Source organism: Gorilla gorilla, chromosome 6 (assembly GCF_029281585.2).
Source record: "Gorilla gorilla gorilla isolate KB3781 chromosome 6, NHGRI_mGorGor1-v2.1_pri, whole genome shotgun sequence".
Classification (NCBI taxonomy): Eukaryota; Metazoa; Chordata; class Mammalia; order Primates; family Hominidae; genus Gorilla; species Gorilla gorilla.
Genome location: NC_073230.2, coordinates 128,719,295 through 128,745,961, shown reverse-complemented (window position 1 = coordinate 128,745,961; position 26,667 = coordinate 128,719,295). Strand labels below are relative to the sequence as shown.

General features: G+C 32.9%; 1 long non-coding RNA gene across 2 annotated transcripts in view; it reads left to right on the top strand.

The window, feature by feature from the left end:
* LOC129534718 (uncharacterized) overlaps window positions 1-26,667 on the top strand; it is a 241,947-nt gene that overhangs the window by 165,130 nt on the left and 50,150 nt on the right. Inside the window, exons 1-2 of one of the 2 annotated variants that reach the window (XR_008681404.2) lie at window positions 12,956-13,017; window positions 13,664-13,756. The exons of the other annotated variant lie outside the window; for it this stretch is intronic. This is a non-coding gene — a long non-coding RNA (uncharacterized lncRNA). Of the gene's footprint in view, window positions 1-12,955; window positions 13,018-13,663; window positions 13,757-26,667 lie in introns of those variants that run through there. 2 annotated transcript variants of the gene reach the window in all.

The following is a 26,667-nucleotide window of genomic DNA, read 5'->3' as shown; positions in this document are numbered from 1 at the left end:
GAGAATACAAATTCCAGTCATTTAAACGAAGATGATAAGTTTTCAGGGTGATAAAATCTTTAACTGAGTTAGTTGAGTTTAATGTGAAGTCATTTATTGGAAGAAAGTAGTACACAGATCAATAGTTTCTCTGGGAAAAAAACACATTCTGCTCAAAAGCATATAAAGATTTAGCAGTATGATCAGTGCAGAAACCTTTTATCACCTAGATTATATTTTATTTTATATCTTTGTTCTGCAGATTTAAAACATGCATTGTGAAATTGTCAATTACATTCATCTCATTCATCTTGTGGATGATTAAAATAACCATTGGAAACATAAATGTTCACATACATAATTTAAACTGATGTATACTATATATTCTGTAAGCTGAATGAGAAGAAAATCAATTTATCAATACTAGCATTTGTGCAAAAGACCTCTTAAATTAATATTGACACAACTTTTTAAGAGTAGCTGATGTTATCTTTTAGAAAGCCAGACACTTTGCCTTGTGGCCTGTAAGTATTGGTAGGGAATTTTGTAGGAAATAAACCTCATGTTATTTAACTAACCTTAGAGTCTAAAAAATATATGATTTTGTGTGGGATATAGAAGAGTGAGGTAACGGAAAACAATGATTTTAGTGTTTTTGCTTCTTTTGGTAATGTTAATTTTTCTCTGAATGCGTTAGTTTTCTATTGCTGTGGCAACAAATTACCACAAACTTAGCAGCTTAAAACAATACCAGTGTATTAACTCACAGTCTGTATGACAGAAATCAGACCATGAATACAGTATACCAGGCTTCCCTGCTTAGGGTATCACATGGTAGAAATCACAGTGTCACAGATAATGTCTCACCTGGAGCTACAATCCTCTTCCAAGTTCCTTCAGATTGTTGGTAGAATTCATTCCCTAGATTCACTTTTTCTAAGGACTGAGGGGTTGTGCCTTTTACCTTTAGAGCCAGCAGCAGAAATTTTCAGACATTGCTGAATCTCTTGTGCTTAGAATTCCTGACTTCCTGTTTCTGACCTCAAAATCCAGGTTTAAAGGCCTCATGAGATTAGGTCAAGCCTGGTTGGATAATCTCCCTTTTTAAAAGTCCATTGTGACATATAATGTATCCTACATATGGGAATATGACCCATCAAAATTGCCATGCCTGAGATTATGAAAGGCATATCCACCAGAAGGCATCAATCTTGAGATTGACCTTGAGAGGCCATCTTAAAATTCTGCCTGAGTTATGGGTAATGCCACCTGACAAAAATACTTGTTTTTCCTTCTCCAGTTAGGAATAAGAAATATATTTGATTACATTCAAGCTAAATATTTATTAAAAATCTTTACTGTATTAAGGACTTCAATAGTATTTGTAGAGGCATATAAATATGTATGTTAAAATAACTCTACCCTAGGGGAACATTTTTTGATTTGTATGTTTTTATAAGTAAATGAAAAAGAGGTAGTATGGGAGTTATAAAACAAATGTGCCTCTCTAATATAAGTATGTAGAAAATATAATTTCCTTTCCATGGAAAATATTCACATTAATTTCTCTTGCTCACCTATATTTATCATCACACATGACATTCTTTTTCTGTTGTTTCATAATTCAAAGAACAGTTAGAAGACACACTTGCCTCAAGATAATTTCTCATATCTCCCAAAAGTATGCTCCATGTTATGGAGATGATGTATCACTTTTGTTTCTTGACATTCTAAAATTAGGTAGATAAGTTTATCTTATGATATTCTGACTAGAAAGCCCTTCCTCTAAACATTCTACTTTGCCTAGGCAAGTTTTAGACATTTTATTTAAATAATATGCTCATGAGTTAGACTCACAATTTTGGGGTGAAAGACTAGAATTATCATAAATAATTTGCATCTCCTTGCATTAAGAGGTGGGTTCCATTTCCTATCTATTGAGTTTGTGCTGGATTTGGGAACTGCTTTAACCAACAGAAGGAAGCAGAAGTAAATTTTGTGCAAATTCTGGGAAAGGGCTCAAGAAGCCCTGCTTTTTTCTGCTCTGATTTTCCTGCTGCTCTGAGATTACCAGGTAAAAACAGCCTGAAGTATTAGGAGAGAAGATCACCTGAGAGCCATCTAGAGCCATTCAGTATTTTTAGCCGCTACCTAACCTAATAATAAATTAAAATAAAACACTTACAACCATGTATTTAATTTTATTAAATGATTTGAAATTTTTATATACATTTTAGATAATATGATTGGCTTGACGATAAAAAATGTTTTTGTGTTATATTAGTCAAAGCCATAGAAAATAGAGTTGAATCAACAAAAATAACTCATAAACAAAATTGAATCAACATATAAAGAAGGATTAGTGTTCTTGGTTAATAAGTCAGTCAAATTTTCAGAAACATTTTTTTAGCAAGGAAATACAGCAGGTTGTTAAAAACAAGGGCTATGGAAATAGCAGTCCTCATTGGTAATCTTGGCTCTGATAATGATCAGAATAAATTACTTAATCTCTCTTTCTTTAGTTTTCTCATCAGTAAAACACAGACTTCTGACTCATAAGGTTATTGGAAATTTGGCCATGTTAATATATGAAAATCCATATAGTCATTGTTTATTGCCACGTAACAAATCATCAAATACTAAGCAATTTAAAAATAATACACATTATCTTCTGGTTTTCTGTGGGTTACGGTCTGTCCATGGCTTAGCTGGGTTCTCTGCTTCAGATTCTTATTAGGCTGTAATGCATGTGTCAGCCAGTACTTTGGTCTTACACAAACTCAACTGGAGAAAGAACCTTTTGCAAGCTTTCTCAAATTAGCAGAATTCATTTCCTTTTTGGCCCCAAAGCTGAGGCTTTTAGTTTCTTGCTGATGGCCACACTCAATTTCTAGAATCCTTCTGAAGTTCTTTGCCATGTGGGCTTATCCAACAAGGCCACTTAATTTATGAAAATTTATTTCTTCAAATCCAGCAATAGAAACAGAGTAAATTAACTATCAAGATGGAGTCTTGAGAACATACCATAACTACACAGTAGTATTCCATCATATTTACCACATAATTTACTTAGAAGTAAGACACAGGTACTATTCACACCAGAGGGGAGAGGATTATTCAAGGATGTAAATATCAGAAGACAGGAATTATTAAAAGTCATTTTAGAGATCTACTGTCCACCGAAAGCCCTTACCTCCGTGTGTGGAATAGAGTAAATGCAGAATGAATGTGAGCTGTCTAACAATTGCTATAAAAATCTCAGAACAAAATTGCAATAGAATATATAGCAATTGAAACAAAAATTTTACTAGAACAGTCATTATTTATTCATCTTCCTCCTGTGATTCTTAAAGCACATGTGCACAAATAAATAGTAACCAGTTTAAAATAGTCTAATAGAAAGAAGATTTGGAAAGATTAGACGTCTTAAAGATGTTGATTCAGCCACTTGTCACTGAGCCGATAATCAGCAGCTAACATCTTTGAGAGCTTGGCACTTACTCATTCTGGCTAAGCTTAAATGCACAGAATTTGTGAAAATGTACCTAAAACAATATATTTGATATAGGGGCTGAAATCCATTGGTCATTCTCATAAGGCTTAAGATGATCTATGACTCAAATAGTTATCTCTGAAATAAACATTTTGTATATTATTTTTCAAAATCTACTCTACATGGCAAAATAACTGAGAATCTGATAACTAGCTATAAGAGGATTGTTGTTTATTTTTTTCAGAATAAGTTTAGAGAGTTTTACCAATTTCAAGTTTTTGGACACAACGTCTAAGATTAACCTGTATTCAGTGGCTTTTTAAAGTAAAATTTAAACATTCTTATTTTGTTTCCTAAGTAAAAGGCATAATTTTCACCATTTGTACTTGTTTTTGTATTTAAATGAGCAAATTTTTTGATATTGCTGCTTCCTTAATTCACCTTTTAATTTATGATTTATATTGTTCTCATTAAGTAAATTCTAAAAGGGGGAAAATATCTCTTCAGGAGATATAATAGAGAAATATATCTGCACTATCCATAGCAGTAATATAGGTACCACTGAAGGTGCTGAATAAAAATCTAAAAGCTGATTAGTTTTCTTCCCAGTTATACTTCTCAGTAGAAAAACACTAGAAATTTAGAGGCATTTGTACATGCTGGTTATTCCTTGTAGCATTAAATGAAGCCCCCAGTAGTATATCAGTGGTTTCCATGGCATAGCTATGATTCACTTTGATGACATACAGCTTCCACAGTGAGAGAGACATGGGAAGAGGGGCAATGACATTTCTAAGTCAAATTGAAAAATGTCTTCAAACATGATTTTCTGTGTTGTGCTATGAATGTCACACTAATTCTAGAAGTATAGCTTTTATAAATTCAGTGATATGAATTTTTATATTTTATTTCTAAGCCAAAACAGTTATTATATTAAAAATTAAATTATTGGTGACAGTCCATGAAATTTTATTTTCAGAGGATTTTAGGTATAACCTAAAGAGATGCATAAAAATGATACTATGAAATCATAGCATTATATGCTCTATATAATGAAAAATTATAGTTGTATATATTTAAGGGGCACAAAACGATATTATGATCTATAAATAAAATGTGAAATAATTAAATCAAGCTACTTAACATGTTCATCACCTCAATTACAAATCATTTTTGTAATGAGAATATTCAAAATTTACTCTCAGCTACTTTGAAATGTACAATACACTGTTATTTACTATATTCACCACACTGTACAATAGATCTCAAAGAAAAAGTAAAAATTAATCCTCCTGTCTAATTAAGGCTTTGTACCCTTGGATCACCATCCCCCCATTCCCTCCATCCCCTAGCCTTTGGTAACCACTATTCTATTCTATTATTTTATGACGTTGATTGTTTAAGATTTCACAGAGAAGTAAAAGGAGGCAGTATTTGTCTTTCTGTGACTGGCTTATTTGTCTTAATTGTGACTATAATGACTTAACATTATAGTGTACAACTTCATCCATGTTGTTGCAAATGATAGCATTTCTTTCTTTTTCCATGGCTGAATAGTATTCCATTGTTTATGTATACCGTATTTTCTTTATGTGTTCATCTGTTGATGAACACTTAGGTTGATTCTATAACTTGGCTACTGTGAATAACACTACAGTGAATATGGGAGTGCAGATATCTCTTGGATTTACGGATTTTAAATATTTTGGGTAAATACCCGGAAATAGGATTTCTGGATCATATGGTGATTCTATTTTTGTTTTTTTTTTTCAGAAACCACCATAGGATTGTCTATGATGGTAATACTAATTTTGGTTCCCACCAACAGTGTGCAAGGATTTTCTTTTCTCCACATCCTCACCAAAACTTGTTACCTTTTATTTTCCTCTTATTAGAGCATGGGAAAAAACCTCCTGTTTTCTATAATGTAATTAGCTTTATATAGCCATTACAGCTTCTAAAAACTAATTTTAATATAACTTTTATGATACTGTGGTAATTTGACATAAATAAGTTGAAGACCCGGATATGGTTTACTATCTGAATTAGGCACATAAGGAAAAATACAAATAATGCTTTTATAGAATAATTGTGAAAAATGACCTAAAATAAATTATACAGACGGTCTATCCAAACCACATATTAACTTTTGCATTTGTGATAGCAGAGACTTAACACATTTCAGCATAATATCAATGAAGAGAGATGACTTTTATCATGTAATACCATCCCATAGTCATACTTGCTGGAAAGTGCTATGCATGCATGCTGGCAAACAGGAAATCTCACAAAGCTTCTCTCTCTCTTTTTTTAATTAAATAGATCATGTCAACTCCATAGTAAGTAAAGTCTTCAGGGAGCAAGTTAATTAGCACATATGGTCAAAATCCTTAATTTCTTATATAAAATCTGGCTGTGGTCTGGGAAAAATATAATTATAACTTTGCTTCAAAATATAGGAATGTACACATACACACAGACTGCACACTTCTGTAAGGACTATTGCATGTAGGATCTCCATGTTGCTTATCAGTGAAAGATTGTGAATAATGATTTCCATAGCATGACCATCAGTTTTGCTTTAAACCTAGACACATGGATAGGTAGGTACATTATGAAGCTTATGAAAACACTCAACTAGAAACAGATGCCACATTGTGGTGGATAGGGCATTTTGTTAGATGAGAATTCATTTAAGTAATATGAGAGTGCTAATTGTGACAGACAGAAGAAAATAAAGAGAAATCATGGCATAGCCATGAAACTAGACTTCAAACGTGAGCAAGGCCTTCTACAAAGTACAGAAACTCAAATAAAACAGTAAGTCATTTGAACTGGGATTCAAAGGCAACTCAGAAAATAATTCAGCGCCATCAATTGGATAATCATCCTTGTTCCTTTGGAGATTCTGACCAAGATAGTTGTACTATTAATGTGAATTAGTTTTGTAATGTAGGAGTTTCTCTCTCCTTCCATTGTCAACCATTTCCTAGTATCTCACATATAAATTCTCAAATGTTAGAGCTTTTAGGCAAAGCAATTTCGCGTTCGCGGAACAGAGTATAGATTAGCTTCCTATAGATATGCTCCTGCCCCAGTATATTTTACACATCATTTTTGTTCATCATTAGTAATCCCCAGTTCCTTAACAGCATCTCCTAGTATCAACTGTGACAATTTAGAACTTCTAAATGATGCCAATATTATATTCACTCGTGATATTAGTTATTGTTTCTTCCAAAGGGATGTCTTCTAAAATTTTCCTAGAAATTTGCCAATATATTTCTGACACTTTCATTCCATACATTGTGGACCATATCTTTTCCCAATATTTCAAGTTGTATTCCTGCATTGTGTTAAGACAGGTTCCAGGAACATTAAACTTTGGGATATGGATTGTCTCTGTGTCAACAATCTTCCCTTTCTTCAGATTTATACTTTGCTTTTCTTAGTTCAGGACATTCAAGATCACTTCTAGTGATGCTTTGCGAAGTAATTATCCAAGAATTAAAGTGGGAGAAAATATTGAGGGGGACAAGTGTTATATGGTAGAGCAACTACACAGACATCAGCAAAGAGGACCCTGCTATTTTCTAACATTGGGGATGGGAATCAGGGGGTCAGTATATTCAAGCTATTTACCCATATGGCCCCTTTCCAACTCTTAGGGCTTAACTACTTTCATGTGAGGATCCAACTTGTAAGGTAGAAACATGTTGAGGCCCTGAATACAGGCTTTTCTGAAATTCTGATGGTTTTATAATCAAGTTATGTGCCTGTTATTTAGCATAGTCTGTCTTCCAGCAATACAAGAGGAGCATCTTTATTAAACATGTCTCCTTTTATCCTAGACATTAAATTGATAATTTTCTGACATTTGTCTCTAAATTTATTTTTTCAATACAAATTGTTAAATAAAATTCTTGGTCCTTATAATTACTATTTGTACATACCTCTTGAATACTAGGATGTATCAAATAATCCAGTGCTTTTAGCTTTTCTCTGATTTCTGTCTTTAGTGCCCAAAACATTTGTGGAATATAATGTTATTTATAAAGAAAATAAACACTCTAATCCTTTGTTCCTAGAATGACATGCTCCTCTATTACCATTTCCATTTTATCGGTGAGTGCTGCCTGGCTATTCCATCCTGATTAGAATTTCTCTGCTACATTAGTCATCATGTAATAGTAATTTTGAGTCAGAATTTTGTGATAGGTCAGTGCTGGAAGCTCTTTCTCCCAGAAAGCCCAGCAACAGGCCAGTTATTTTACTTTGAAGGAAATATATTTAGCTGATGTCTCAGGTAACTTGCATCAGAGGTAGAGAACACTACTGAATATTGAAAATAAGCAAACAAAAATGATGATTTACTTGCACTCCAAGCAGCAAGAACTGTATTTGTGAGGCAGTGATTCTTGGGTTCTACGAAAATCTTATAGCAACTGAAAAGTTAGTTTCTCCGTGAATTCTGGAAGGAGACAAAAATGCTCCCTGCTCTTTTATTCAACGTTTACTGTAGAGGTAAAATAAAACAGGGATTAAAATAACATAAAATAAGAAACAGACTTGTCATTATTAACAGGTGTCATTATTATGTACATAGAAAACTCAGATTAATCTACAAACAACCTACTTAAATACATGAAATGCATTTGAAAACTCAATATTGCAACAATATTGATTCTCCTTAAGTTTGTCCATGGATTCAGTGACAATCAAATTAACATCCCAGTCAATGTGTATTGTGTGTGTGTATGAGAGACTCTGTATTAGTCCGTTTTCACACTGCTATAAAGTAATGCCTAAGACTGGGTAATTTATAAAGCAAAAAGGTTTAATTGACTCACAGTTCTGCGTGGTTCTGAAGCTTCAGAAAGCTTACAATCATGGCTGAAGCACTTCTTCACATGGCAGCAGGAGAGAGAAGAAGTGTGTGAGAGGGCAGGAATTTATAAAACCAACAGATCTTGTGAGAATTCACTCACTACCGTGAGAACAGCATGGGGGGAAATCATCCCCATTATCTAATCACTTTCCACCAATTCCTCTCTTAACACCTGGGGATTACAATTCAAGTTGAGATTTGGGTGGGGACACAAAGTTAAACCACGTAAGTCTTCTACTCTAAATAATTTTTAAGTATAGAAGAAATCATAACAGAATCAAAATAATACTCAGAACTAAATGGTAAAGAAAACTTGGCACTTCATGACTGATTTTAAGTAAATCAGTTTGAAGATTTTAATAAAGCAAAGATGCCTATTAACATCATCTCTATTCAACATTGTAAGATGGAGAGCAGGGCACAGTAGCTCATGCCTGTAATCCAGTACAGTGGGAGGCTAAGGCAGGTGGATCACTTGAGCCCAACAGTTCCAGAGTTCCAGACCAGCCTGGGCAATATGGTGAAACCCAGTCTCTCCAAAAAATAAATTAATTAAATAAATAAAGTAAAATAAAAATAGCCGTGCATGGCGGTGCATACCTGTAGTTCCAGCTACACAGGGGGCTGAGGCAGGAGGATCACTGAAGCCCCAGAGGTCAAGACTGCAGTAAACCATGATCTGGCCACTGCACTCCAGCCTGGGAGACAGAGCAAGACCCTTTCTCAAAACAGAAAAACAAACAATGACAACAACAAAACATGGTAAGATACTACCTCTCCAGCATTATCAAAATGGAAATACAAACACAGAATTAGGAAGAAATAAATCAAATTGTCTTTATTCAAGGGTAGTTTAATTTGCCTCCATAAAAACCTGAAAATCTGAAAATTGCTAGAATTACACAGAAAGCTTAGTAAGGTGGCTATATATAACAACAATAAAAACAAATCACTTGCATTTCTATAGACCAGCAACAAAGTAATATAGAAATCTAATTTAGAAGAGTTATTATTTATCCTGGCAACTAATATCATAAGGTACAAAGAAATAAATTTAATATGGTGTACAAAACTTTAATTAAGAAAATTAGAAATCATTTTTCAAGAAAGTCAAATATTTGACCAAACGGAATGGAATATTGCTTTCATACATGAAAAACTTCAATGATGACAAAATTTCCCAAAATAATTTAAAGACTCAGAATTCTTCCCATATAATTTCTCGAAGGAATATGAATGAAACTTAGAATGGCAATCCTTAATTATTATTAAGAATAATGATCCAAGGATACACAAAAACATTTTGAAGAAGAAAATAAGGGATTTTTCTTATATCAAGATTAATTATAATGAAATAGTAATTAACACAAGTGGATTTTACAACTTTTACCCTACACACCACCTTCCTGCTTAAAATTAATGTCTATTAATTTCAATTCTAGCAGTCTCTTTTCAATATTCGGAAAGTATTTTATCCATTTCCTTTTTTTTGCTATACTAAAGTGATAAAACCCCCCAACTCTCTTCTTTATCCAGTAGTCCTGTCCCTGAGATGTTGAATCCTTTTTGAGAACTTTTCCCACTGGGGATGCTTTCTGCCCATTTAAGTAATGGTCATCAACCTTAACAAGACTCTAAATATTGTAATCCTGCTGTTAAAAATTTCTGAGTTTTCTAATTCTATGTAGTGAGTACTAGATAAAAAATTCATTATCATTTTCAAACATTTATCCTATTAACATCTCCCTATATCTTTACCTGTCTTAAAGGAGATGTCCCAGTTTCTTAATTCACGGAATTAAAAAAATCAAGCCATCTTAGCATTCTATCATGATACCCTTATCTTCTTTCAACCCTATTACAAGTGTGTAAGTACATTTCCCCAAATCTGATATATTCCCATGTTTGCCTATACTCCCTACCCTTTCACCTCATTAGGGTCCTTGTACTTTAATTGCATCCCTCTTGCTGTCATATCTTCAATTTATCTTATTTTATTAAGTTATTGTAAACAGCATCTATATATTCTGTCTCAGATATAAACTAGTAAGACAAATAACAATAAAGTCCTTTTCAACCTCACTCCACCTTGTAGGCACTCCCCGATATTTGTTCCTTTCTTCAAAACCAAACTTCTGAAATAAATTTTCTATACTTACTATTCCAATATCCTCACAATCAACCTCTCAGTGCACCAGATCTTGACTCCACCTTTCTACTTCAACATAACTTTAATTACTCAAAACTCAAATTATATCCATGTCACTAAATGCATTAAAACTCTTTCACATTGTCATCTTACTTGAGCACTCATGGAATTTGTATTACTTTATTTACCAATTATCTTCTATTTGTTAGGCAGTTGGGTTATTGTAATACCATGGTGATCAAATTCATGCATAATTCTTACCTTTAAAGCTCACAGGCAAGAGGTAAAGAGATATGTTTACCTAATAATCAATGATTCAGTGTGTCAGAGGAAAGTTACAGGGTACATTATGAATATAAAATAAGGATAGTGGCAGTCCATGAACTGACACCTGAAAGAGAATTAGGACAAAGAGCAAAGAGAAGAGTATTCCAGGCAAACACCGAAGCTTATACAATTGTCAGAAAGTTGAGAGCAGCATGGTGAAGCTGCAGAACCCAAAGAAGCCCAGTGTAACCATAGAAACAATAGTGACAGGGCACCTGTAGAGAAAAGGTTAGAATTACTGGAATAAAATCTGCAGTTAAATGTAGTAAAAGATGCATGTATTAAGCACAGTACCCAATACTTACCTTTTCTGCTCCTCTTCCTCCTCCTATCCTCCCTTTTCAAGTAGACCCCAGTGTCTGTTTTTTGCTTCATTGTGTTCATAGTTCTTATCATTTAGCTCCCACTTATAAGTGAAAACATGCAGTACTTGGTTTTCTGTTTCTGCATTAGTTTTCTAAGGATAATAGCCTCCAGCTTCATCCATGTTCCTGCAAAAGGCATGATCTTGATTGGATAAAGAAAATGTGATACATATACACCATAGAATACTAGGCAGCCATTAAAAAGAGCATATTCTTGATTGAGTGCTTTAATCTGATTATTAAAAATGACCAATCCACACCAAAAAAGAAAACTATTGTGATTGTTTTATTAATCTTTAATTTGTCAAGTGATATATCCTTCTTCTTAGAAATCAGAACAATAATACAGTGTTAAATTTCTCTAGACATCTGAACCCTCATAACATCCTGCCACCTTTGCCTTATGATAGCATTTTATTGGATTCAGCATGTCCTTTCATAACCTCTTTATTTGGTAATATAATATGGATAAAAATAATGTATAGCACTAGTTTATATTTTAATGAGGTGTAAGAAATTGTCTTTATGTAACGGAGGTCTTAAAGCTACTGTAAAGCAAGCTATTCCAGAAGTTATGGAACAGAATATATCTCAGGCCAAACTAAAATCCTTGAATGACATAGTTTATAAACTCAGTTAAAACCATATAGTAAAAGCAAGAGGAAAGCAATAGGATAGGATGAAAGATTATACTACCTGAACCCTGGATTATGCAACATTTATTTGTTGTCTATTTCTCTCCACCATATCAGTCTTTCCAACTGATGGTGGTTAATGGGGACCAGATTTAAGGTTTGAATGAGGAGTCCAACAGAATGATTGTACCAACACAAATATACATTTTTTCCATCAAAGAGTTGCCAGGGCAAGCAGTCCTGGTCGTAGCTGTAACTCACGAATTAATCTAATGAACAGTAACTGGTAGTTAGCTGTTTCTTGAAAGAGCCCAGGAAGGGCCAAATTAGAACATAATGGAAGTCACAAGCAGACGGCCAATTTAGGGATAACAACTGTCAGCCCAGTGGTGCAATAATCATAGCCTATGACTTGATCTTTCCCTTTATATCTATTTGAAAGTAGCACTCTTGTTTATTCCACTTATTTCATCTATGTTTAACATGTCTTAAATATTACTAACTTGCAATATATACTTAAGCATATCATGAATTCTATCTCACAGGTAACTTCTTTAAACATTACATACACACACACACACACACACACACACACACACAGGAGATATTACCTGTGTCTCATAAAATACTCGCTAATTTTTGCTTAACACTTAAGTGTTTTATCAATTCCTTGTGTTTTTCTAGTCTTTTTGAGCAGTCATGAATATCCTCAAATAACACTTCAAAGACAAACTACATTTAATATAAATTGTATCAAACTCTCTATATTATTTGGTAACATTTTTTCTGTATATTACATTTGTAAATTATCAAGATTGTTCTATACATATGTATCTGGATCTTACTTCAAATGATTTATACTTATAAAATTTTGCATCCATCTAGTTAGCTTTTTCATTATATATCATATTTAGACACAACTTTCCTTCTTTCCATCTCCTTTCCTACATTTTCTTCCTTCTTTCTACAAATATAAATAATTCAAATAATATGGAAAATTTTGAAAAGGAAAGAATGGTTTAAGACGTTGCTCTACTTGGACAAGTATACATTACTATAGACAGTGGTGAATCAGAGGTGGTGAAACAATTACTAACAGAACATTTTGTTCCAGTTCCACATATTCCAAATGCCCATGGGGTGAAGGAATAAAAGAAGAAAGTCACTCCAGATATTTCAGTGTATGTATCAGAGGAGGATAACTCCAAACCTATGAAACTGGGAACTTATATAAGGTAGCTGGCAATCTACCTCTCTAGAGATGAAAATAAATTGATGTTTGCTCTAGATATAAAGAAATGCTCTCTAGAGAGAGCAGAAGGTCTCTAGGTTTATAAACCGGGGAATGTAAACAAATGGCTTCAGGGAAAATTGTTTATAAATCCCTCAGAAGGTCCCTATATTTAATTTCCAAAGTTTGTTTTTCCTTCAATCATTCTTTAACATAGGTTGTCAGTAATCTTTTCTCAGTAAACCATGAGTGTGAAGAAATGTGAAAATATTTATTGATCATTGTTTCCTGACAGCTGCAACAAGTGTCTTCATAATTTTTTCCTTGTAAATTGACCTTTCATTTGTTGCTTTCTTAAATAAATTGTACAAGTAAAAATAGATCACTTTCAACAAGATAAAATCAAGCTAGGCACATATTTATTCCTTCAATATATCAATTACAAAGAAAATAATACAGAATTACTATGGTAATTCTTAGAAGAAATGTTATAACTCTAGATTCCTGTGTGCATTCAAGATTTCATTCATGTGTTAAAAGAATGAGAAAGTTAAGAATATGTAAAAACATATTTTGACATCTACTGTCTTCTCCAGAAATACTTGATGCAATAATTGCAATGAATATACAACTTTTGTTTGACTACCTGATGCTGTGTATTAATTATTCTCAATTTTTGGCAGAGAGAGGTAAGGATAATATGTTTTTTATTCCACAATTTACATAGTTTGAGAAATTGTAGAGCATTATAAAAGTACTTTATTTAAGGTAAACGGAAAATATGTACCCACTCTTTTTGGTAATGCGATATACAGAAAGGGTATAAGAATATTATTTCTTACTAAAAATACTCGGGTTAAAGAAGAATGAGTAACACATCTATGTACTGCTGAAAGAATAAGCCGTGTTAACTCCTAATTTAACTTAATAAGCTCTTTACTTTTCAAACTACAAGTTTGTTTAAATGTGCTTTTCAAAATAAAGTTTGTTTAACTCATGAGAAAGAATTAGAATAATTTATGTAGGAATAAGATTTTCTTCTAAAGTTTCCTGATGTCTGCTACATGTTGAATGTTAGGAAGGATATAAAAAGGAAATTTTCAATAGCTTGAAGAATCGATTGCTACTTCTTATCTAATGTATGGTAACAAGAATTGTATATTCCTCATTGTGTACATTTTATTGTGTTATTTCTTCTGATACCATTTTTACAGATATATGTGGGTAAATATAGCTTTCTCATATGCAGATATGCTAGAGTACCGTTTTTGCATGGATACGTAGAGAGGACACAATGAATAGAAATCAGCATTTTGGCTACAAGTTAGATTACAAAGAATTGCATGGCCTGTGATAGTAAAGACAAGCTACAGTGAATAAAGTACTAAGGATAATTCATAGCGGGACAGGCTTCAGTTGTATTAACTACGAGAGTTTTGTCTTTGTGGCTTGTTTTCGGTTGAATTGTATGTCCCGTCCCTAAAATTCATATGTTGAAGTTCTACATTTTGGTACATCTGAATGTCATAATTTGTTAAGAAGAGGTCATATTGGAGTAGGATAAGCCTTCTGATACAATATGGCTTGTGCCCTTATAAAAAGAAACAGTTTGGACATACACACACACACACACACACACACGCACATGGAGGGAGTAAACTTTGTGAACATGAAGACAGACATTCACGTGTCAAAGCTTGCCAAAAAAACACAAAATAGTAGGAGAGAGGCATAGAAAAGATTCTCCTTCAGAGCACTTGGGAAGAACCAATACTGCCAGCAACTGGATTTCTAGCCTCCAGAACTGTGAGACTCTATGTTTCTGCTGTTTAAGTCACCTTGTTGTGGTACTTTGTTATGGCAACCCTAACAGTCATATATGACCCCTGTATCTTTTCTTTCTGCTAAGAGTCAATGACATGCATCACCTAATGGGCCCTAGTTAATTCACTTCATGGAAGAGGAGCTGATAAAATGACCTTCTAAAAAAGAACAAATAAGTCAACTTATCTTCTAATCAGATGTTTAATATTTTAATATAAATTAGAGTTTTGAAAGCAAAGATGCAATTATTTACAAAGAACTAAGGTCTTGAGAGAGAAAAGGTGAATGACATTATTTCAATACCAATACTGTCTTTGTTAAAGCAAAATATAATATTTAATCAAAGAGAACTTTCAGTTTACTCTGTAACAGAGTTCAGGGAAAGGCACTGGTATGTGAGAGTGAATTTTTCTAGTTTAAAAGGGAGAGTCAGTATGCTTATAGGATAACTAAGGATAAAGATAGTAGCTTATACTCGGGAGGCTGAGGCAGGGGAATCACTTGAACCCGGGAGGCGGGGGTTGCAGTGAACCGAGATCTTGCCACTGCACTCTAGCCTGGCGACTGAGCAACACTCCATTAAAAAAAAAAAAAAAAAGTAGCTTAATGGACATCACTCTTTTTCATGTGGTTATCTTAAAAGGGTTTTTGGTTTCTTCCTCAGTAAAAAACTTTAGGGAACCTCAAACTTCTGAAACCAAAGATACCTATGGCTAGGTTCCAATGGGGTGGACTATGGAAGTGAATCTCTCATAGAAGAGCCCACTCCACACCCAGCAGCACGCCAGTACTATTGACTGACAGTTTTTAGATAAAGCATCTAGGTAAGTACTTGATGGCAGCCTCACAGAACACTGAGCATCCCATATATTATGAAAAGAACATCCAAATGTCTGTTCTCTACAGTAAGTAGTGGAGAAGTTTCTGAGAGAGAATTAGAGAATCTATATAAGCCTTAAGTTTGAGATGAGAAAAGTGGGATGACCAGAAATGATGAGGAGATAGGGTTATCACAGAACAATCCAGAATAAAATATGAATGCGTAAGTCCATCAGGCATTTTTTCATTTCAGCAAAAGCCTGATCAGATAGGTGCTAAGAAGTAAGAACCAGACTTCTATTGCTAGTTTTATGCCTGGGGAGTTTCACAATAAAGAGAGATGTGAAAATAAACTTCCCAGTCTACAAAAAGACATTGGTAAAACAGAACTAAACAAAAAAGTTAATAGGTATAGCTGGAAGAGAATCACATATATACTATACATGTATGTACATGTACAAACAGACACTTATATATGTAATTCAGAGTATATGAAATTCTGTTAAAACCCAAAGTCTTTAAACTGTTAAAGTCATATACCAGGTATTATTAGAATACCTATTAGATAGAGTACTTTGTATACTTTTACATGTTTCATTTCATTGTGCTTTTTTGCAGTTTTGTTATTTGATTCTAGTGAGCTAGTAAGCTCAGATATGATTAATATCATCTGACATCTGAAAATAATTAAACTCTGAAAGGTAGGAATGTTACTTAAAACTGCACATCTAATAAATCACAGTGGTGGAACTAGCACATCACTTACTGTACAGTGCCATAAAATTGTTAGGTTCCATTAGGCATTTTAAGCCATGGGTCAGACTGAGCCCCTGTTTTAGCTTTCGAAAGAGAAACCAGATCTTTCTCCAAACATAGTGCATTTTAAAAATCTTCTCCAAATACTATTGCAATCAGATTTAGACCTAAGATTATACTCTTTACCACCCTCCTTATAAAAGGAGAAATTATATCTTTTCCTATTAAGTCATAATCCTGTGGGAAGTAGTAATTATGTTGCATATTCTTTGCCCATATTATTCAAGTTATTTGGGTTCTTCCCATTAAGGTTTCTTTTGAATGCAATTGTCATCAAAGGCATGGAGCCCAGCACACGTGAAGTACCATGTCACTCTGCCCTTAACATCAGTCCTTCAAAGACTGGATGCTTATCAATGTACTAAAAACTAGAAAAGGAGAAGGAAAAGGTAACTTGGTCCCAGAGTAACAAAAAATAGAATCAATGTTTATATTTTATTCACTTTAGTTAACAAATATGAAGAAATGTATCTGGAAAAATTACTGTATGTGATTTTATCATTCATGAAGAAAATGATGAATAATTCAATCAATAATAATAACGTGATGATGATAACAGCTAAATTTGGAGTTTAAAAACTATGTCATGTACTATGCCAAAATTTTACGTGAATGGTACAATTTAAATCTCAAAACTCCTATGAGGATTTATCCTTATTATCATCTTTTTATAGATAAATAAATTAGTCTTGAAGAAATTAAGCAACATTCTCAAGTGCCACATAGTCTGTTCCTATGGCCACGATTTGAACTTTGATCTATCTGAAGTCAGACTCCAACCCTTAACTGATAAAAATCAATTGCCATATATGCATTATCACAAATTACTACTTAAAAGTATTTCTTTATTTTTTCTCAGTTATTAAAGTATAACTCTCAAGTAGTTTAGTGTCATAAAAATGTATATTCAATTTAGTCTTTAGTAAAAAGTGGTAGCTGATATCTAAATTAAAAAAGCAATATCTGTTAAATTCTTCATAAGTGTGAACTAGTCTTTGAGTTTGTTTAGGTTTATTTATATCTCAACTTAAGAGAATAATTCTGATTACTATCCTATGATAGATAAAATGCTCTGAAAACTAAATAACTTTATAAAGAGCCTCATATTAGAGACTTCAAGTATTCAAGTTTTAAATATACTAGAAAACAATATCAAATACCTTAGATTTAATTAGCTCCAAATTGTAAACTTCCTACAGTGATAGGCTTATTCATATACAAAGCCCTGTTATGGTTTGAATATCCACTCCAAAACTTATTTTGAAATTTATTCCCCAATGTGGCAGTAATGAGAATTAGATCCTTTAAGAGATGAATGCATTATGAGGGCTCTGACTTCATGAGTGAATTAATCAGTTCATGGATCAATGGATTAATGGATTAATAGGTTATGAAAAGGGAACTGGTGGCTTTATAAGAAAAACATACCTGAGATAGCACATGAACAAGCTCAATCCCCTAACCATGAGATGCTCTGCACTGTCTCGAAGCACTATGGGGTTCTCATCAGCAGGAAGGGCCTCACCAGAGGCAGCCCCTCTGCCTTGGACATCTCACCCTCTATACCTGTAAGAAATCAATATTTTTTCTTTATAAATTACCCAGCTCAGTTATTCTGTTACAAGCAACAACAACAACAGAGATTAAAGCAAGCACTTACAAACCAAAGAACTACACATTAGTCCCTGGAGGATTAAAATAAGACCATTAAAAATCTGACAACACTTAACAGAAGACAACAAACCCTAGACCTGAAAAGGGCAAATCCAGCGCCTGTCAACAAAAATGATTCAGAAATTCTGAAACTCTGGCATAATGAGGGAGCAGGTGAATCTCTGGAGAATCCAAATCCTGAATTATTTTTAGCTCAAAACCACCACCCAGAATTCTATTCAGTCTGCTGGGTGGGCATCCTCAAAGACGAAACATAGATACACTATCTAGTGGCTAGAGCAAATGTGTGTGTGTGTGTGTAGCTACGGATCCATAACGTTAGAACTTTTCAAAGACATCCACCTGAATGTTTTCAGTTGTGTAAGCCTATCTTCCCTAATATTATTTTCAATATATCGTTCTGATAAAAAGAACAGTTAATTTCAAGTCTCTCTAACATTTTTCATCTTAAGTTACCTATAATTTTTTAAAGGCATTAAAAAGTCTTCCCTTTTAAAAATACCATTTTGTTTTTATTTTCTAGGGAAAGTTTGCCTCATTTATATTGAGTAAGAAAGGTTGCAGCTAAACCTATCCTTTCTTGCATTAAAATGATAATAAGGAATGGTATGTTTTTATCTAAATATGAATTGATTGAGAAGACAAATACATTTCCTGCTAATCTCAGCAAGCTTTGTGAGACTTGCAGGGGGTCGGGCTATTTCTTGTGGCCATCTGTGGACTCCTGTGATGTGTTGTGAACAGTAAATTACATTCACATTGACACTGTTATACCTTCATAAAGCATGTTCCATTCTGTGACTGGCACTGAAATTAATTTAAAAGTGTAAGTAACTGCCTGCTTTCTAAAATATATCATTTTAAACCCACCAAAACTGCTATGGCTTCTGTTATTCATATTGTAACAGAATCTTATTTTAAACTTTTAGAGAATGGAAATTTTATTTGAATCACATTAACTCTGTACCTAACGAAACAAGGGAAAACTCTAACAGAATTATTTACTAATAGCAATTGATATAAACAGTACTTATTTAAAGCATTACAAGTTAAATATTTATGAATAGCTTGTGGAAATCAGAAATTTTTATGATAATTTTGTTTTTTATATACATGATAAAAGACCCACTTATATTTCCCAATTCTCTAAAAATCTGTTAATTCTAAGTTAATCAGAATATCCTGGCCTATAATCATTTTGTCAAGTACAAATGAATGTGTACTATTATACTATTTTTTTCTGTAAAGTATACATCTCCATAAAGACTACATTTTTATGATTTTAGATAATGTACTATAAATAATCTCTTAGTAAATGTGTAATGACCTAGAAAATAGCTTCAGATTTTGAAGACACTTTTAATATTTGAATAATTTTGAAGTAAAATTTTAAAATGAAATTTGTATTAGAATCAAAAGACTGCTAAAAGCTTTCAGATAATTACTTTTAGAAAATATTCTTTTCCCAAGACAAAATAATTCTTACTGGTATTTCTCGAAAACATACCTTCCTCTAGACCGTTTGTTACATGGTTGATTTCTCTTGCAATATAAACTCTTGGACAATGTATATAATCAAAAATTAAATAAATAAAACATTGCATAAATGTTAGCCTTTTTTCTATACTGTTTTGAAAGGACATTTCTGGGAGCTTTGTATTTGTAAAGCTATAGCAGTATTCACTTAGAATATTGTTATTCTGAAAAAAACTGACGGAGCACATAAATCTTTGTTCCCAATGGGAAGCTGACTGACCTTACATGGTGACTAGAATGCTGTCAGATTTTGATGCGCAGCAGAAAGATGACCAGAGAGGAGAGGTATAGGATCGGATAGTCTGGCAAATGAACTGGCCTCACCTGCCACAATGAGCACGCAATTGTAGAAACTGGAATTTACATAAATCTTGTTCTTTATGTATCCGAATAGCATATTAGTGCTTAGTAGTTTATCAATTTAGGCAATCGATTTCACTAACTCTTCCACAATCACCTCCCCACTTCTTTTTTATTTGTTTACTTTGGTATTGTTTCTGATTTTTATGATAACATCTTTATTGCTTAATGATCTGGTTTCAATACAGTTAAAAGGGAAATGACAGAAATGAAAATAATCTGGTTTTATTTGGAAGCTAATAAATATTTATTTATACTTGATACAATGACATTGAAAACTTGAAATGCTGGCACTCCAGATAGCCTCAATCTTTTCTTACTGTCACTGAAAATAATTACAAAAATATGGAATGTTTATGCAAAGATAGATGTTAAGAAAATTTCCACTTGCATTGTTTTCTTTTCAATTTTTAATGAGTAGTGACCATGCGTGAACTCGAAATTATAAAAGGACTAACTATTTACCAGCAGGTTAAAAGACAGAATTGTATCCCATTAATTGGTAATTAGGTACTTGCCAGAAAAGTTGCAGTTATCAATACTTATGATGGCTGAGACTAGCCATACACTCACTGCCGGAAAATGCTTTGATATTAGGAAAATTTGATGAAAAGTTTTTGCCTTTGAAGTTAATCACCAGGATTGTGGGATTTTCTATAGAAAATTTGAGTCTAGTGCAAATCTCAACTCCAATAGTCTTTCTTCAGCTTCATAACCAATCTCCATTTCTAGAGATTCCATTCCTAAGGAATATCTTACACTCTGGTCTTTCTTCACATAACTTAGGTTATTTTTGTTTCTCATTTAAACACTCTCATAGTCACATGCAGAACTTACAGAGCCAGAATCTACTCCACCATCAAAATCTGTATTTGTAACCCCCTTTCCCCCCACCACCATTCTGCTCACTAGTTCCTAGAGTCACCTCAGTTTTTCAGTTTATTCTTCGTATTCTACAATTTTTTGATCTTATGGAGAATTTCAATACATATTCCTCACCATTTTGTCATCATTTATTTAACTCAAGTAGGACTTTACTTTTTCTTCCAAACACCACTTTGGACTTCTCCACATGAATTGAGTAGGACTTTATTTCCTCATCATTTATTTTGTGTATCAATAAGCGTTCAAGAAGAGAAACAGAATTACTAAGGTATATGTCATACATATTTGTGTTTGTGTACATGCATATATACATATACATAAATAGATGAAAAATAGGGAGACATATGGGTGATAAAGTAAGAGAGAGAAAGAGAGACTGACTTACCATACGAAATTGACTTAAGTGATTGTAGTGCCTGTCTAAGCAAGATCAAACCCTATGGACCAAAGATCATAGACAGGATGGAATATATGGGCATTAGAGAAAGCTGTTGTTCACAGTATTCAAGAAGCGATCAGGAGCAGGATGGAGCTCCCTGGGCCCAGGCAGAAGCTGTTGTACCTTAGTGACATCTGCAAAATTCTTCATAGGAACACTGAAATTAGTGCTTAACTGAATGACTAGGACTGTAACCTCACCAAATTGACATATCAAAGGAAAGTCAGTTTCTGTAAAGATACCTGTTATTGCTTTTGTAAAGGTTTAATATAATATACTTGTGAGGTCATTTGGAATTGGAGATTTCATTTTAAAGTTCCAGTAAATTACAAATCTGTTTTATTTAAATAATACGTAGGAATATTAATATTTTAATTGTATTTCTTTGTAAGTTTTATGGATTTTTGATTTTCAAGGAATTTCACTATATTGAGGTGAATTTTTTAATGGTATAATTTATATATTATTATGTATGGCATTGAGGCTAATTTAATGGTATAATTTATATATTATTTTGTATGGCACAAGTTTTCAAATATTCTTGCACTCACTTTTTAATGTCTGTGGGAGCTTTAGTGCTGCTGTTTCTTTGTTTCTCTCCCTCACTTTCTCCCTGTGTCTCTATTTCTCCACTTGTTCATTCTATCTAGTTGTTTATCTTTTTATTGTTATTTTTATAGAAGCACCTTATGATTTCATTTTTCCCACTTTGTAAATTATCTATTATTACTTTTCTAGATGCTTTTTAAAACCTATTTCCTTCCTTCTGTATACCATGTATTCATTTTGCCCTTAAATTTCTGGCTTCTGAAAAAGCAGCTTAAGTTCCTGATCAATAACTTTCTCTGTTTTTCCTAATATAAGCATTTAAATCCTTAATTTTTTTTCACATTGCCTTAGCTGCTTTTCACAAATTTTGATATCTTGTGATTTTATTTTCTTTCAGTGGTATTTTCTCATTTTCTTAGCAACTTATTCTATTTTGGGACTATTTAGAAATGTATTTCTTAATTCCTCACTATGATGAGTCATTTCAGGTACTATTTTGTTATTGTTTTCTAATTTAATTCCATTTTTATTCATAGAACATGCTCTGCATGATTTCAAACATTTTATGTTTTAGGATTTATTTTATGTCCCAGAATGTAGTCAATCATACTTAAAGTTTTGTGTGTACTTGAAAATAGCATGTATTCTGCAGTATTTCAATGTGTATTAGTATGTATACATATTTGTAGTACTATAAATGGTAATCCAATTAAGCTACTACAGAGTTCTAATAAAAGCTGCAAATCCATCTGATATTTTGCCTACTTATTCTGTCAATTTTTTTTTTGACAGAGTCTCACTCTATTGCCCAGGCTGGAGTGCAGTGGCGCAATCTCAGCTCACTCCAACCTCCGCCTCATGGGTTCAAATGATTCTCCTGCCTCAGCCTCCCAAGTAGATGGGATTACAGGCACATGCCACCATGCCCAGCTAATTTTTGTGTTTTCAGTAGAGACTAGGGTTTCACCATGTTGGCCAGGCTGTTCTGACTCCTGACCTCAGGTGATCCACCTGCCTCGGCCTTCCAAAGTGCTGGGATTACAGGCATGAGCCACTGCACCAAGCCTTATTCTATTGATTATTATAAGAAGTGTTAACATCTTGAACTATGATTATATATTCATCAATTTAAGCATATACATTTGATTTTGTTAAGTCCTCCTGAAGAAGTCTGTTTATAATATTAAATATCCTAGTTGATCATTGTTTTAAAATTTACTTTTTTATATTAATATTTTTCACTTAATGTAACTCTGATGAATGCTACTTCAGTATGCCTGGAAGTGGAAATTACAATGTGGATATTTTTAATGAGGAAAAAACTGGCTTTTAATTTTCAAGCGAGTCTTATGTACTCCCCCACATATTTAGACATGTATGTATGTGTGCACGTGTGCCTATATATACTTATATACTTCATATATATATACACACACACATATATGTGAAGAGAGAGAGAATATGTATACACACATACCATATTTAGCAAGTTTTTAAGTGCTTTAGGTGTCGAGCTGTGAAAGAAAAAAGAGCAGGGAATTCAAATAAAAATAATGTGGACTTAATATAATTACTGGTAATCTTAGATTTTGTTTCTATTTACTGTTGAATTTTAGGTAAAAATTCAGAATATCTTAGAATAGCTCATCAAATTTCCAGTCCATGATATAACCCAGCCCCATCCCATAGAACATGATACACTGATTTTTACATATTATAGTTCTTTAATATATTTAGTGAGAAGCATTATTTATCAATTTTCTTTAATGTCTTATTGTATTATATATTATATAAATAATTCTATCAGTATATTCCTGTTTAAAAATGTTTTTTGTAAGGCTTCATTAAGTTGAAATTTCCAGACAAATAAAAACTTGTACCGTCCCTTTTTTCCTTTAACGAAATCAAGTAAATCTGAATGTGTTAGTGGTCTACATTTCCACTGAGGATAATTGACAGACACTGATGTCTCTCCTTTTAAGTAACTGTCAAAGAGTATCCTAAGAGGCTCTAGGGAATATGGTAAGCCATTGCTAATGATGTTTATGTGTCTAAATATCATCCTAACAATGTAACACTCTCCCATTAACAAAATTGTTTCTACAATTACCATCAACATTATTCCAATAAATGTAATCTTGTTATTTCGTTATGAAAGTGGTATTTTGTATTTCTTTATAAACACTAATATAAAATGATTTTTTCTTTCTTTAAGCCATTCATGTGTTCTACATAAACTGAGAAAATATTCCCAAGGATAAATATAATTTGTGCTAAATAATCTACTAGAGCACTTGAGAACAATTTATAAGCTAATCTTTATTTTTTCCTTTACCTAAGAAAGAAAAATTTAACATTAAAACACTTTATAATTCTCAAGTTTAAAAAACATATATTTGAAAGCTTCAATTCAGATATATGTACTTAATACATTAAATTTTTAACTACATATAGGTAAAACAACATCTATGTAATAGAATATTTATTCATATATATATAAAATGTAAAGTCCATCTGAAATTACTCAGCTTGTTACAAAATCAGATGTTTAGTAGTTATTGTTGTAAGAATAAATCTGATAGTGTGAGCACAGACTAGACTCAAAGATAGATTCATTTATAAAAATAGATTTGAGTCTCTATTGTGTGCTAGAAAATGAAAAACAAATAGGTATTAGGAACCAATAGTAAGACAGACAAATAATCTACTACTGTCATTTAAAATGAGCTTAAGTTTACACCCTAATTTTTAGGATAAGAAGGCCACAGACAATATTCAAGGGGCACTAAGAATAATGGGAAATAGTCTGAGTAGAGAAAATGCTCAGACCACATATGTGCCAAACACGTACCACATCATATGTAATTTCTACTAGACTTCATTCTAGACTTCTTATATGCAAGGTAGTTTTATTTGTACACGTAACTGACCTTGAAAAAAAGCAAATTAAATTGCAGAAATCTGAAATACAGAATGGCAAGCAGAAATTCCAATGTTAATAGACATGCAAAAGGCATGACCATGGCTCGGGGCCTGTGAAAGATGGAAAGCTAAATTGGAGGATCACATGAACCCACAAATGTTAAGTCTATCAATGAAAGTATAAATAAGAAAAGAATAATCACAAAATTAGATGGTAATTGAACTTGGTATCATAAACTTTTACACTGGTAAGTTGAGGAGAAGAAACATCCTCCACTAAAAATTCAAAATTATAAACAAGACTTCATGTTGGATTGCTGTCTGAAGGTCTAAAAAAATCCAAGTAGATAATTTGATTTTAAGAGTTCATGGATTTGAAAGTACTTCCAAGATTTTGGGCAAAGACATTCAAATCTTCTACAAAACAGTTTCACCTCCTACAAAATCCTAAGAAAGAAGAGCCCATGATGGAACATTACAAGACAAGAGAAATTAGTGTACATAACCAAGAAGAAACAGAAATATTAACAGCAGAATCGGCTGCTTCTATTCTTGGGTCCATCTTCTTTTCAGGCTTCAGAGTCCCCTATAGAAACCTAGAAGATAGAGAAAGAGAGTATAAAGGAAGTAAAACCTCTTAATTATCTTTGCTCAAATGTGCCTTTTATCTATATATTTTGCTGCCATTCTATTAATGATTTGTGTTGTCATTTTACTCATTTAAAAAGTGGTGGTGGAGGAAAGCCTATTGGGCTGGCGAATATAATCTCTGACTTGACAAAGATTTTTTTTGTTATGAATATATGCTATGGAAAAGACGCTTCAAATTCCTGGAGTTATGCCAGCCATCTCTGTCTCATTCATGAAAATGTTGGAGAAGAAACAGGAATACATGTGCAACTCATTATCACTTAGCAGATGCTATTTTAAAAGTATATTTACAAAAATATTAATGAGACTCAATATCTCTGTCCATTAGTTACTTTTCTCTCATAAAAATTAAAAAATAATAATGATTATCATTTTATCACAGGAATGTTGTGAAGACTAAATTGATGCATATAAAATATTTAATCTAGTGCTGGCTCATGGTGAGAAATACATATCTTTGTACCACTATTATTATGATCTTTGAGACTCAGTGTGTTTTCTGGGTTAGTATTAGAAGACAAACAGGACAAGGGGATGCAAAATGAAGGCACAGCTTGCCTTATACAGGATAGTCCATCAATTCCTCTATTGAAACAAGAGCCCTCTGTCTGATTCCCATTTCTGTGACCTTGTTGACATCTAAGCCTTCAAAATATGATTAAAAAGTCCATCACAGTCCATCACACATGAAATATTGTGAGATAAGTTGCCCCCGAGTAAGGCCAGAAGAATGTTTCTCTGAAAGGCTTAGACCTGATGCAAAAATGTAAATAATTGCTTCACTTGTCATAAGTAGTGACGTGAAATCCCACAGATTTTTACTCTAGTTAAGATGAAGTGTTACTATTAATCTAATAAGAGAATTATTAGCATTACAGACATTTGGCATTCATTTCCTAAAAAATTAGCACATAGTTAAATTTAACTAAAGAATTTATTCAGCATTCTGCTAAGACCAGCTGTCACACAATGCCTGGCAATGTTGCAAAGCTCCTATTTGCATGCACATTCACAGATAGTAGGAATCCCTCCACTTTTTATAATGGATGTTGCATTTTTAGTGAAACATCTGTGTTGTCTTGAGTGTGTTATGACTTTTAATCTTTGAGTTAATATGTTTGTAGA